Here is a 15,476-nt window from a genome sequence, read left to right on the forward strand (position 1 = left end):
TGCTCTTCTGTGCAGCATTTCAGTGAGAATGTACCTTGGTGGTTTTGTAGACTGTAGAGACACCCATGGTAAAAAGTAAAGGTTTCCCTTGCTCAAAAGCTAGTCAGATCCGACTCTAGGGGGCGGTGCTCATCTCCGTTTCCAAGCCGAAGAGCCAGCGTTGTCCAAAGATGTTTCCGTGGTCATCTGGCGAGCATGACTAAACATTGAGGCACCGTTACCTTCCCACCGAAGTGGTACCTATTTATCTACTTGCAATTTCTTGCTTTTGGACTGCAAGGTTGGCAGGAGCTGGGGCCAGAGATGGGAGCTCACTCTGTCACGCAGCACTAGGATTTCAAACTGCTGAGCTACAGACCTTCTGGTCTGCAGCTCAGCGTCTTAACCTCTGAGCCACTGTGGCCCATATATGTTAGCAAATCAGAGCCTCTCTTTGCTTCCCTACTTATCCGGTGACTAGCACATGGCACAGGGTAGGGGTGAGCAACACCTTTTCCTGCTGCTGGACCAGTGCCAGTTCTAAACCCCCCAGGACTTGGAGAGAGAGTTCTGCCGCAATGTGAATGGGTGCCGTTTTTGCATTTCCTCCTGCAGCTGGAGATAAACTTTGAGGTCATGGAATTGAAAGTGTGGATGTCTTGAGATGGGAAAGTGCTCAAGGGTTGAGATTTCTCAAATGGGTCATCTCTTTGGGAAATTCCTCGCATGAGTTGTACCTGCAGAAGTTTTGAATACAGGAGGATCTGCCTAGTAAATCTGCACATGGCAAAGCTGCTTCTACTCTTTAATTAACAGTAGCTAATAATCAGTTTCACGAAAAACTTGTTAATCCTATGCCAGTCTGTGATGGATAGGAACAGACCTCAGAAATTATTTTTTTTTTCATGCTGAGCATAAAATGTGTTGAGGAATGGTAAAGAGGGTGTGGCATGATTATTCTGTTAATAATGGGTTGGATCAAAACAATTTTCTTCCCAATGGCAGAATGGAACTGTCCTGCCTCCCCCTTCCTAGTGATCACCACAAAATGCTGCTTTGGGGGAATGGGGGGGGGGGCTTGAAGAATGACATGAAGGGGGTTTTGCAGCAGGAAGGGATAACTGGTAGAAATTTTGGCTGGATCCACCTAGTGCTTGGAGAAGAAGCCATCTGCCTCCTGATGGAGTCTGAAAGGAAGAACTGGAAGATTCTGTTTTTCCCGATTTAAGGCTGCGATCTCGCACACTAAATAATCCACTTTTGGAATTTTATTTAAAGTTTTCACATCATCACTGATAAATATATCAGTTACATAAACTTAATTACAATGCTGTGAGTCTATTACAATGCTTGTTTTCTAACCAGGTATAAAATCTGTACTATCTCTAAACAAATCGTCATCTTTTCCTTGTAAAATTAATGACAATTTATCCATCTCTGCTATATCCAACAACCTATGAATTAGTTCTTCCTTTGAAGGTATTTTCTCTAGTTTCCAGTATTTGGCAAACACAATATGAGCTGAAGTTAACATATACGTTATAACATAGTGATCTGTTTTTTTACATTCATCTGGTAATATATTTAAAAGGAAAATTTCTGGTACATATGGTAAGTCTATATCCATGATTTCTTTTATTAATTTGTGTACTTTACACCAATAATTTGGTTATATTACATCTCCACCACATATGATAGTAAGTACCTATACTATGTTTACATTTCCAACAGTTTTGGGAGGTGTTTGTATAGCATTTAGTTCATTTATCTGGTGACCAATGCCACCTGTAAAACATTTTATATATGTTTTCTTTATAAGAGGTTGCTCGAGTAAATTTTAGGGTTTTCCATGTTTTTGACCAATCTATATCAATATTATGACCAAAGTCTTACATCTAGGATATCATTGGAGTCTTCACTACTTCATCTTGTAAATATTCGTAAAGGAGAAATTTGTATAGTTTCTGTATCATCTTATCACTTGAGGACAACCAAATTTTATCTAGATCTGTTTTTGTATCTTGGAAGCCAATCTTTTTGACTTTATTGTATCTGGTAATTAGTTGAGTATTTTCCCACCAGGTCAATTTTATGTTTTGTATGCATAATTCCTCCTGAGTTTTCAAAATGTTGTTTATATCTAATAAAGTTTCATATTTTCCTATTTTGTCTTTTGTAAGTAATGTAGGTTTTATAAATGCTTCAATCGGTGATATCCATTTGGGTATTTTATCGCAATACCGCTCTTTTATTTCCTTCCAGACTTTTATTAAAGCTCCATGTAGCGTATGTTGTTGAAAGCTATTATGTATTCTATCTTTTTCATACCAAATGTACGTGTGCCATCCCATTACTAAATTATGGCCTTCCAGATTTAGCAGTCTTCTATTTTCTAAAGTCAGCCATTCTTTAATCCAACTCATAGCTGTTACTTTGTAATATAGATTCCAATTTGATATTCCCATACCTCCTCTTTCTTTTTTATCTTGAAGTATTTTCCACTGAATTCGTGCTGTTTTATTTTTCCATACAAATTGTTTACATATTTTATCCAAGTCTTTAAGGAAATTTTTGTTTCTCAAAATTGGTAAATTTTGTGCTAAAAATAAAAATCTGGGTAGAACATTAATCTTTAATGTAGCAATTCTCCCCATGAATGACAGATTCAAATCTTTCAATATCTGAAAGTCTTTTTTTATATCCTTCAACAGCTTTTCATAATTATCTTCCATTAGCATATTATTTCTATTAGATATTATGATAGATATTTCACTTTTTTTACTATTTTCATCGTGGAATTTCTTTGTATTTGTTCCCTTTCATTTTGTGTGCAGTTTTTGGTTATAATATTGTTTTTTTATAGTTGATTTTTAAACCTGCCACTTGCCCATATGTTTGTATTGTTTCTATCAGGTGAGATATTGAGGTAATTGGTTCTTCTAGGATAAATATCAGGTCATCTGCGAACGCCTGTAATTTATATTCTTCATCTTTTATCTTTAATCTGTTCATTATCGCGAACTAAATCATTTAGCGTTTCTAATGTAAATATAAATAGCAAAGGTGATAACGGGCAGCCTTGTCTTGTACCTTTTTGTATTTTAATGTTTTGGGTCATGTCTCCATTAACTATTACCTCGCCCCATTGTTCCGTATAAATTACTTTGATATTTGAGTAGACTTTTGAGCCGCAATCCCATACTGCTAGTTTTTGTAATAAGAAATTCCAGCTCACATTATCAAAAGCTTTTTCTGCGTCAAGAAATACTAACGCCATTTGCTTTTCTGGGTGTAGTTCGTAATATTCCAATATGTTAAGGATATTTCAGATGTTATTCTTAATTTGTCTTTTTGGAAGAAATCCTGCCTGATCTTGGTGGATAATTTGTACCAATACTTTTTTCATTCTAGTGGCTATGATTGTTGCAAATATCTTGCAATCCACATTTAATAGCGATATGGGTATATAATTTTTTATTTCTTTTTCATCTGAGTTTAGTTTATGGATTGATGTTATTAATGCTTGGTTCCACGTATCTGGAAGTTTCTGTGTTTCTGTTATATTTTGTAATACTTCTTTTAAGGGTACTATTTGATCTTCAAAAGTTTGATATAGTTTGGCAGGTATTCCATCTGGGCCTGGGGTTTTATTTTTATTTTTCTCCTTTATAGCTTCTGTTATCTCACACATTGTAATTTTATCATTTAAAATCATTTTTTGCTTTTCATCAAATTTCTTTATATTCCATTTGTGGAGAAAGTCTTTTATATCCTGTATATTTTGTGTGTCTTGTTCGTATAATTTTTTGTAAAAAATTTCTATTATACTTTATATGTCTTGAAAATTAAATTGTTCTTCTTCTTTTTCATTTATTAGTACTTTAATTATCTTCTTTTCTCTTTCTTAGCTTGTAAGCCAGCCAGCGGGAGGGTTTATTTGCATTTTCAAAATAAAACGGCTTGGTGTATTCTATATTTTTTGTGATTTCTTGTGTCAGGATTAGGTTTAATTGATGTTGTAATAGTTTTAATTTTAACTTTGTTTCTGCTGAGTTATTATCTTTCTTCATTTTATCTTCTTCCTTCTTGATTTGTTTTTCCAAACTGATACATTGAGTTTTCTTTTGTTTTTTCTTCCAGGCTTCTTGATTAATAAGCCATCCTCTTATAGAAGCTTTAAATGTGTCCCATACTATGTCCATTGAAGTTTCTGGTTGTGTGTGAGTTTTGAAGAATTCTTGAATTTCTATTTTGGTTTTTTTACAAATAGTTCATCTTGTAATAGATTTTGATTCATAGACCATCGTCTCTTTTTATATAATCCTCATAATGTTAGTAATGTTGGGCTATGATCTGTGAATGTGTTGGGTAGTATCTCCATTTCTATTATGTCATTAACCATGGTTGTTGAAATCCACGCCATGTCTAACCGGGACCATGACTTATGTCTGGCTGAATAATATGTAAAGTCTTATTAAAATTTCTCACTCCCCATGCATCTATTATGTTTTGTTCTTCGACTAATTCAAAGAAAGTTTTAGGTATTTCCAAATCTCTTACTTTTACACTGTTTCTTTCTATCTCCGGGTCATCACCCACAATGCAAATTTCATCAAATGTTAGGGTTTGCTAGCATTTCTCGGAAAGATTTGATGAAGATATCTTGGTTTTGGTTGGGAGCATAAATATTCGCAATTAGGATCTTTTTATTTTGTCTCACAAATGTAATTGCTACAATTCTTCTGTCATTTGATGCTTACGCTAATTCTGGGAATAAATGTTCTTTGGCATATATAACACTCCTTTTTTCTTTTTTACATCACATGAAGAGAATACCTTTCCTATTTTTTTCAAATTAGATATTTATCATTTTCTTTCTTTATGTGAGTCTCTTGTAAACAAGATATATCTGTTTTAAATTTATTTATTTGATGGAATGTCCTTTTTCTTTTTTGTGGGCTGTTCAGTCCATTCACATTTACCGATAATATCTTAAACTTATTTCTTGTCTCCATCATTGTTTGTGTTTCTGTTTGTCTTTGCTCTGTATTGATACCTTGTTAATACTTGTGAGGGTGTGAAGTTCGTTCTTTTATTCTTTCTAGATTTTCCGTTCTTATTAGTTTCTTCTGTTTTTGAGTCATTGGTTTCTTCCTCTAATTCACTCTTCTCCTCTTCTTCTCCTTGCCATCCTAGGTTTTCACCATGTCTTTCCAAAAAGTCTTTAACTTTAAAGATCAAGTCAATTTTGTACCTTCTACCTTCATAGTTAAATAAAATGCCTTCTGGGAATAACCACCTATAAGTGATTTTGTATGTTTGTAGTAGGTTAGTGAATACCATATAGGTCTGTCTTTTTCTCTAACTCTCCAGGGAACGTCTTTTAATATTTTTATCTCTTTTTCTTGTATTATGACTCTGGTATCATTTGATGCTCTTAGAATTTTATCTCTCATGTACCTTCTATTAAACTTGATGTGAACCTCCCTAGGTATTTTGTTCCGTCTTGCATATAATGAATTTTTCCTGTATATTTCATCTATTTCTTGTTCCAGTTCCTCAGGAGTTCCTATATTCAATTGTTATGTTAATTTTTATTAAGTCTTCTTTTAAGTTTTTCTCTATTATTTCAGGTACATTTTGACATCTTATAACTAGGGAGGTGTTATCTATTTCCAAAGTCATCAGTGACTCCTCCATTTTGTCAGTTTTTTGTTTTATATCTTGTATCTCTTGATCTACTTCTTGTAATCTATCTTCTATATTGTTATGGGCTTGTGCAATTTTCATTATTTCTTATTTTCAGTTATCTGTTTATCTCCTCAGTTTCTGATGTGATCTGTTGTGCTATGTTCTCTATTTTTGTCTCCTATTTTAGTTATAATAGGTCCTACTTTTTTCCTGATTAACTCTGGTAATGTTACATCTACTGTTGTTTTGATGGTCTGAGCCATACATTCTTGGAAAAGAGCTTTTACGTCCTTAATTGACATTTGAGGTACACTCATAGTATTGAGTTTGAGTTGTGTTTGTGAGCCTGACTGACCTGGAGATGTCAGTGATGCTTTTCTGGTACCTCCAGTACCAGACGCCATTTGAGTATTTTTTCAGTAATGCTTGACTATTAGTTGGTTAGTTTTGTTTCTGTCTAAGCTGTCTTAAGTGAGACTGACTTTCCTATCTTAATAAAGTTGTTTGTAATTTGGTCATTAAGTTATATTCTAATATTGTTGTTTGGAAAGTATTATGCTTAGTCTATATCTGTATTTCACGGTCTTTATGTGAATTTCACCTGAGTTCTCTTTGGTAACTCTAAGTTCTCTTTTATAACTCTATAAGTCTTCTTTTGTAACTCTATGTTTTCTCTCCACTTCACTTCCGTTTTATTTTTTTCCACTCTGTTCAGTTCACAGTGTCTGTTTTCCCCTCTCCTCTTTTGTTCTGCTCTGTCACTCCTCCTCTGTCCTCATTTGTCACGCAGCCGCGCCCGCCTCCTCACCCGTTGCTCTGTTCGGTCACGCCCTTGCTCTCCACGTCTTCGCATCTCTCTGCCTCTGTGCCACTTCTCCGATCTATTTCCTGGTGTTTCCTTGGAAGTCCGACTATAAAGTAAGTCATCAAAAGAAAGGAGAAAAAGGCTGTAATATTTCTAGCTCCTGGTTTTTTAAACAGTGTATCTCTATTTCTTTACCCTCTTAACCAGTGTTCCCTCTAAGCTGAGTTAGTGTGAGCTAGCTCACAGTTTTCTAGCCTCCGGACTCACACATTTTTGTCTCCGCTCAGGAAGGAGGGCTCCAGAGCAAACTAATTTATGCACTAGCCAAATCGTTTGCTCACAACTTTAAAGCCACTAGCTCACAAAGTAGAGGTTTTGCTCACAAGACTCCACAGCTTAGAGGGAACATTGCTCTTAACCCTCTTTCTTCTGGTTCTTCTAATTCTGATTACTCATCCTGCTAATGGCCACCTTAAAGGGAAAGCCTACCCTTCCCTTCCTTACTTCCAGTTTGTATTTCTTGGGGTATTTTCTCTATTAGTGGTCTTTTAAGCTAATATCCTGTCCCTTCAAAAGGAAAGTTTTTAAACAAGACTTAGCTTCGTTGGAGTTTCCCTTGTTCAGTAGTTTGTAGAGTGTCGGTCTTAGGGGTTGTCTTGTGCTCAGCGTCTAGTCGAGCATTTCTCACCAGTTTCCCGCATAAACTCAGCCTCAAATTGTCCAGAAAGTTGCCATCCTTCCTTGGTATTTGTAGATGAGAGTCCTGCTTTCGGTCTCTCCCTCCGAGAGAGCACCTCTAAGGGTGATAAAATCCCCTAGAAAACTGTAGGAATGAAACGGCCACAGAGCAAACGCCGCCTGCGACCGTTGTCTATGGGCCCCAGAAACAGAGTCGCTAAGTAATCCACTTTCAATGCACTTTCCAACTGGATTTTATTGTGTGAACTGGCAAGATCCAGTTGGAAAGTAGATTATTTAGTGTGTGTGATCGCAGCCTAAATCTTCCCAATGAAGCTACTATTTCCCCAGTTGGGCAAAAGGCAGCTGAGGGGCAGGGATTTGCATCAGGAAAACGAGAATGAACCCCCCCCCCATCAGTGCTACAGTCCCAATCCAATTCTCCCTCTAAGTCCTCCCACCCCATTCCTAGAAGATGCTTTTAACTTTTAAAATGTGAGAGATGCACTGGTAAATCTCTCGTTTTCTCCTTCTCTTTGGCCCTTGCTCAAGAAAGTGATTCATCCTGAAACGGTTAAGACAAGGTAACAGGATAAATGTGTGCGCCTTGGTGACGACTCCCATAGTTCTTACTCCTCAGGCGAAACAGTTGTATGAGCTAAACCTGAGTCATCCTTTTGCTTATTCCTCAACCTCAGTTGAGCTGGAACAGCCTGTTGTTATGCCCAAAGGGTGGCCCACTCACTTGCAGGCTGGGGTGTGTGAATCTCTTAGTTGTTACCTCTACTGAATGCACTAGAGCCCTTGGTACATGCAAGTTGGGAATTCTTAAATTGGCAGGGCTTGGCAGGCTCCAGAAGACAGCTGTTTCTCTCCCACACCCCCTAGTCCAGACATGAGGATTTGTATCCATCAGGCTGATTAATACTGAAACAGAGATGATGTTCCTTGGCTACAGGCTTTTTTCTGAAGGAAAATCCCCTTGTTCTTCCCACAGCCTGACCAGACTGCATTCGTGGAATCCGGCTCTCCTACACATACTGTCTCGCAGAGTCATCCTGCTCAGCATACAAGGATGGTATTGCAGGATGAGACCAAAAGTCCCTGTAGCCTGGAGTTCTTGTTTCTGATAAAAGGGCATGATGAGACAGAGGCTGACCTAGCTGGAAATGGCTGTTCTAGAAACATATTAGCTAGCTGCCAAGATCAATATGCGTTATGGGATGCTCACTGTGATGGAAGTGGTACCTGAGGAGAACGCTGAGCCAGCCCCACCTAATGCATGTGGTGTTACCTCTGAACCTCATGGTGTCAGTGGGAGCAAAGTCCTCCGGTCTATTTAAGACGTCAAAAGCCAGTTGGGAGCCAGTTTGGTGTAGTGGCTAAGAGTGCAGACTAATCTGGGAGAGCTGGGTTTTATTCCCCATTCCTCCACATGCAGCCACCCAAGTTTTCTCAGACCTGTTCTCGAGAGCAGTCCTTGAAAGAGCTCTCTCAGCCCCACCTACCGCACAGGCTGTCTGCTGTGGGGAAGGGAAGGGGAAAGAGACTGGTAAGCCACTCTGAGACTTCGAGTGAAGGCCAGGGTATAAATCCAATATCTTCTTCCTCTTCAAAAGGCATTGATAAGCCTACCCTTGAATTAGGGTTGCCAAGTATTATTTTCGCCGCAGTGGGGGACTCCTGGCTGGCGGCTGGAGAGCGGGCGCGCCGCATCCACGTCACTCGGAAGTAACGCGACCACGCCAGGCCCGCTGGGGGCGAGGCCACAACCATCCGAGGGGAAACCATAGAGTTTTCCCTCGGATGACCGTGGCCCCACCCCCAGCGTGCCCGGCGTGGTCACGTCACTTCCGGGTGACGTGCACGTCGGGGTGGGGTTCCCCCCGGGGCCCGATCCGCCGGCGGCGGGGAATGGGCCTCTGGGGCGGGGGTTCCCCCCCCCCGGGGGGACTTGGCAAGCCTACCTTGAATGTCTATAATCCTTTTAATGGTAATTCGAGTTGGTCTCTGTCACAACACCCTGTGGTAATGAAGTTCATAAATTCATGAGGGTAATACAGAATGATAAAGAAAAACAATGTTATATCCTTATGTTCTCTAAAATAATTTTTGTAGTCTGTATAATTCTTTTCCTTCTGTATGTAACATTATTCATAACAAGTAAACAAACTCAAAGGGTTGAACATTATCCTGTAATTTTTTATTCTAATAAATAATAAAGAAAATTGATTTTTCAAACATGTCAGTTTTGACTGATCTTTTAAAAGTATGGCAATATAAACCTAAACATAGTTGACCAGAAGAATCTTGGTTTTTTTCTCCAAGGGAAGGCAATACATACTTTAGCAGTACTAACTTCCTGTCTCTTTCTCTTCTGTAGAGACTTAGGTCAGTCAATAATGTTCACTGTCTCCTGGTGATTTTCATTGAGCCTCCCATTTGTGGTTTAAATAAATGCTTTTTTAAAATGAGACAGGCCTCTTCTGGAAGATCAAACTTCTCTCTGGTCTTCCCCAGCCCAATTTTCCTTTCAGTATGTTGAAGACAACATGACCAGTGGATGCAGTTTTAGGAACTCAGCTCAAAATTTTCACAAGACTGTAACCTCCCTTAAGTTACTGTCTGAGGTCTTCAAGTGTAACACCATGTAAATTAAATCTTTCCAGTTGAGCCATTTCTTTAATCCTTTTGGGGGACACCTATGTGGGGAGTCCTCCCTTGAGAAGCCCTGTATAAAAGGAATGACATTTTATAAATTAGTACTGGCACATCTCTTTTTCTGAGAGATCAAAACACTGCGTACTATATTGTCTCAGTAAACTTTAAAATGGGGCCACAACCAATGATCCTTAGGCCAAATCTGGACAGTGACATCATGTGATCCCCCTCGACTACTGATTCCAGAGCCAATGTAGTATCGTGGTTCAAACATAAGAAGAGCCCTGCTGGATCAGACCAATGGTCCATCTAGTTCAGCATCCTTTCTCACACAGTGGCCGAGTTCCTCTGTTTGGCAAACAACAGGACATAGAGGCTGAGGCCTTCCCCTCATCTTGCCTACTGGCTCTGGGATTCAGAAGTTTAGTGCCTCTGGATGTGGAAGTTCTCCTCAGTAATCATGGCTAGTAGCCATTAGTAGATTTATTCGCCATGAATCTATCTAATCCCCCTTTAAAGCTGTTTATTCCTGTGGCCATCACTACATCCTATAGGGTGTACGGGAATGGTAATCTTTCCTGTAATCTTTACCAAACTTGCTGTGTGGCACTATTTTGGAAAATATCACAAGAAAGCTGGGCTGGCTGTACTATGGGTAGGAAAGTCTGGATTTTCCCAGCCTTGCCCACACAGCAGCCATTCCCCCCTCCCCTGCATGCCAACAGTTGTTTTTTTTAAAGGATTTTTAAAAATTGGTAATTGGCATATCTATATAATAGTATACTGGCATGTCTATTACTGTTTTTAGGGGGGAACCCTCAGAAAAGCCCCTCCCCTGGTGTGGAGCGGGGTGTGTGTGTCCACCATGGGAACCGAGATAAGGAAAATGCAGGAAGTCTGCCCTCTAGAAGGCCCGTTGCTGCTGCACTGCATTGGCAGCAACAGCAATATTGGGGATTCTGTAAGGAAGCAATTTTGGGTGGAAAAGGCTAGAGTCACTGAGCTTCTGATACGAATCTTGTGTGGAGACCTGTAATTCCCTCCACCTCAAAAGTACCTCATACAAGACTCAAATGAAAATGTGAGACACAAGACCCATAGTGAAAGGAGGCATAAAAGATGACAGAGCTAGGAATATTAAAAACAAAACAGCTTTACTTCCTCTGCCATGGATGTATTTGTTATGAAATCTAGTTAATGTGTAATTCCTAGGTTGCTTCCCTGTTTTGCTCTGTTAAGCCAAAATAGACTGATTAATGATATCATGACGTTTTGCTACAACCACCATGGTTAAAAAGTAAAGCATCCAGAGTGCCAGTGTGCTACAGTTGTCAGAGTCTTGGACTAAGAGCTAAGAGACGCAAATTTGAATCTCCACATTACCTTGGGTGATCCTGAACCAGCCACTTTCACTCATTCTAATCTACCTCATAAGGGTTCCTGCAAAGTTAAAATGGAGCAGGGGACGAGCTCCTCAGGGGAAGGTCATAGGATTGCCAGGTTGCCCCTGGCCTCCGGCGGGGGACAGGGTGTTAGGGTTGCCGTACCTAGGTCGGGAAACTCCTGGAGATCTGGGAATGGAGCCTGGGGAAGAGAGGGACCTCAGTGAGGTCCAATGTCATAGAGTCCACTGTCCAAAACATCACTTTGCTCCAGGGGATCTGATCCCTGTACTCTGGAGATGAACTGTAATTCCAGGGGATCCCCAGGTCCCATCTGGAGGCTGGCATCCCTAGCAGAAGGGTCGGATAAAAATATACTAAACAAGTAAATAATAAAGGAACCTCTCAACAGGGTAGTGATAGGGAAGTACATAGAACCACCCCCTGAAGCAGGATTGTGTAAGTGAAATCCATTCTACACATTCACCTTACAACATTTTATTCAACATATATCCCAAATATCCCAGAAAAAGAGCAATCAGAGGAGGAGAGTTTATAGGTGATGAAAAAATCTATACCAAACTCTTGGTCTAGTAGAGAAACTCATTCAATTATTTCTTACTATGGAGAAAACAAAAAAAGGACTCTCACGGCTCCTTAAATACTGATAGACCCTTTTAAATATAAGCAGCAATACAGAAATATATATTTTTTTAGTCTTTAAAGTGTCGCAAGGCTTGCTTCTGTTTTTACTGTTCCAGTCAAACACAGCCACCTCATAGGATTTCTTTCTATAGAATTTTCTCCGGAAGTACCTGCAGGGCTGCCGAGAGCCACCATGGGCCCCCCGTATGACCCTGATCCAACCATGTATCTAAATCTGTAATTTTATACTTGTATATCCATACACATGTGTACCAATATAGGACACACTTCTTACCCCTGATGAAGTGGGCTGTGGTTCTCAAAAACATATATCACAATAAATCTTCCATAAGTAAATCAGTAAGAAATCAATTTACATCTACCCTTGTACCTTTACTGTGCTTTGCCATCCCAGAGCCCCTAGTGGCTGAAGTGCCAAACTGCATTAGAAGTTAAATAAATTTGGATGCATTCTGAACGCATGAAACTTGCTTCAGGGGCCCACCAGCTGACATGGGCCATAATAATTTTGTTATCCCCCCAGTAATCCACCTCTGGATGGCCCTGAGTACCTGTCACTGGGGAAGGTGCTTATATACTTGCAGGCAACTCACCTATGGCATCTTCCAAAGGCACTGTTAGCACCTGTCTCATTCACCTGTGGGGTTCATTGAATGACCACATAGTTAAAGGAGAACTACCCAATGCCTATGAAAGCCAGTTTGTTGTAGCGGGTAAGACTGGGCAGACGCAGGTTCAAATCCCTATTCTGCCATGATGCTTGCTAAATGACATTGTACTAGTCACTATCTCTCAGACTAGCCTATCTCACAGGGTCGCTAAAAAGCTAAAATGAGGGAGAGCCATATATGCCACCACAAGCTCCTTGAAGGAAAGGTAGGATAAAAATAATGCTAGGTATGTAGATCTCATTAACTCTTTATATATTAAAATTGGATTTTCTTTGCTAAAACAGCCACAGCTAAATGAAATGAAGCTACTGTCTTGATTCTCTAGTGTGAAAACAGTGTGTTGATGAGATCTCTAATGCTAAATAGAATCACAGTGGGTCCCATATGCATAGTTATAATAAGGTTTCCCTTGCTTGAAAGCTAGTTGAATCCGACTCTAGGGGGCGGTGCTCATCTCTGTTTCCAAGCCGAAGAGCCAGCGCTGTCCGAAGACGTTCCTGTGGTCGTGTGGCCAGCATAACTAAACACCAAGGTGCACAGAATGCTGTTACCTTCCCACTGAAGCAGTATCTATTTATCTACTTGCAATTTCTTGCTTTCGAACTGCTAGGATGGCAGTAGCTGGGGCCAGAGATGGGAACTCACTCCATCACGCGGCACTAGGGTCTCGAACTGCCGAACTACAGACCTTCCAGTCTGCAGCTCAGCGTCTTAACCTCTGAGCTATAATACATGCTTATTTTCTTATGATCTTGAAGCATGGATGCTACACAATACGTGGTGATTCTGTTTTGATTTGTTCAAGTAATATTACATTGTGTAAGTCACACACCTGAGATTAGGCATGCATTGTTTTTAATGTTTCCTTTCTATACATAATCAAAATAAAGTATCCTTGAAGTTTTTTAAAATGAAAAGTCAAGTATTCTACATGCATTAATAAATATTGAAGCTACACTTCTCTTTTTTCACTCCCTGGCACTGCCCTTCCTTTCATTTTGCCATTCCTAATTATGAGTTCTTGAGAGCAAATTAGCACACCAAAAATTAATTCCTGAAGATGTGGCTGTACTGTATTACAGCCTGTGTGATAGAATAGTCAGCAAACTGAGACTGGTTAGACCCAGGTTCAAGCCCCCTAAAAAAAAAGTCCGGCACAAAATTCAGTTGGGCCAAACATTATAAATTGATTTATTATACTTGGCAGAGGTGATGTGAAGATAAAGGTGTGTGTGTGTGTGTGTGTGTGTGTAATATAACATAACCTCTCTGGCTTGTTTAGCCTAGGCTAGCCAGATCTTGGAAGCTAAGCAGGGTTGGCCCAGGCCAGTATTTAGATGAGAGACCACAAGGAAGTCCAGGGTTGCTACACAAAGGCAGGCAATGGCAAACCAACTCTGAATGTCTTTTGCCTTGAAAACCCTACGGGGTTGCCATAAATTGTCTGTAACTTGACGGGGGGGGGGGGGGGAACTATCTCTTAGTAGAAGAGTTGGATAAAAGTTATTATTTATTTAAAACATTTAAAATTTTCAAAAGCCTAATGAACTCCCGTTCACCAAGCTGTAGCTTCCATCGGAGAGTGTTCTGAAGGCATATGGCGATTTGAGCTTGTTCTGAGTCCCACGTTTTCCAGGACTCACTGATGCCTGATTTTCTTGTACAGTCAGGCAGCATCTACTGAACATTTCTTCATTGCTCTCATAGGTCTAATATGGCTGCAGAAGCATTTGCATCCACTTCCTAGATAGAGCCGGCAAGCAAACTGCAGGGCACCTATATTACTTTGGGAGATTTCTACAAGGTGGAGTTCCCCAGCTATTCAAGTGGGGGAGGATTCCCTTCTCTAGGAGGGGGTGCTAAAAATATTTGCATTTGCCTCACTCTCATGGTCTCTTCCATAATCTGGGCACACAGTGATGACTTGCAGGTGCAACAGAGCCCTGAAAAATCCAGCGCTTTAGGGCTTCTGCGTTGCCTCTCACACGCACAGTTCTCAGAGGGAGTCTGACCACAACAGGGGTGTCAAACATGCGCCCCGGGGGCCAGATCAGGCCCTCGGAGGACTTCTTTCTGGCCGGCAGTGGAACTGGCTGTCTTCTGCTTCTTCTTCTTCCAGTTCTGCTACTGCTGCATCATCGTAGGTTTGCAGCTTACAGATACACACCTGAACAGCATACTCAAGATTGCAACAGCACAGACATTTTGATGCAATAATTCAGAGCAAGAGGTGTCAGTTAGCAGACACTGTTAAATAAACAAAATATTGCAAGAGTGCTGTTTTAAGCATGTTTTTATTTTAAGTTTAAAAAAACCCTTTCCGTTTGTGTCCTTTATAAAGTTTATATCTCTGCTACCTGGCATTACATTTTATGACACACACTGCTCAGCCCAACAGGGTCTCTTTTATGTCAGATCCGGCCCTTATAGCAAATGAGTTCGACACCCCTGGACTACATGTTCTGCCACGCATCATCAAGTGATAAGAAATCAAATCATATCTCTATGTGTGAACCCAGGCTAAGTATCAAAGTGGTAATGGATTTATCCCATATGGATTTTGCTGAAATGGGAGATGGAGGAGCATTCATGCCATCAACCATGATCCAAGAACCCTGTGGGCTGGGAAAAGTTCCGTTTCCAAAAGATATATAGATTGTTCCAAGCTTAACCAGAGAACAGTACCAACCTTAACCAGGGAACAGTACCAGCAGGGCTACAGCGATTGATGTCTATTCCAGAAAAAAAATTAGCTATACAGGAGGCTAACAAAATGTATTCTATTAGAAGCTTTCCTGACTCAGAGCTCATCTGAGGAAGGGTGCTCTAACTCGTGACAGCTGATGATGGAATAATCTTCTTGTGTCTTTATGATGCCGCTGGACTCTTGTGCAATTTTGTTACAACAGAGTAAAATGGCTAGCTCTCAGAAATCATTTTTGC

The sequence above is a fragment of the Gekko japonicus genome, unplaced genomic scaffold, assembly GCF_001447785.1.
Source record: "Gekko japonicus isolate JY-2015 unplaced genomic scaffold, Gekko_japonicus_V1.1 scaffold459, whole genome shotgun sequence".
NCBI classification, from domain to species: Eukaryota; Metazoa; Chordata; class Lepidosauria; order Squamata; family Gekkonidae; genus Gekko; species Gekko japonicus.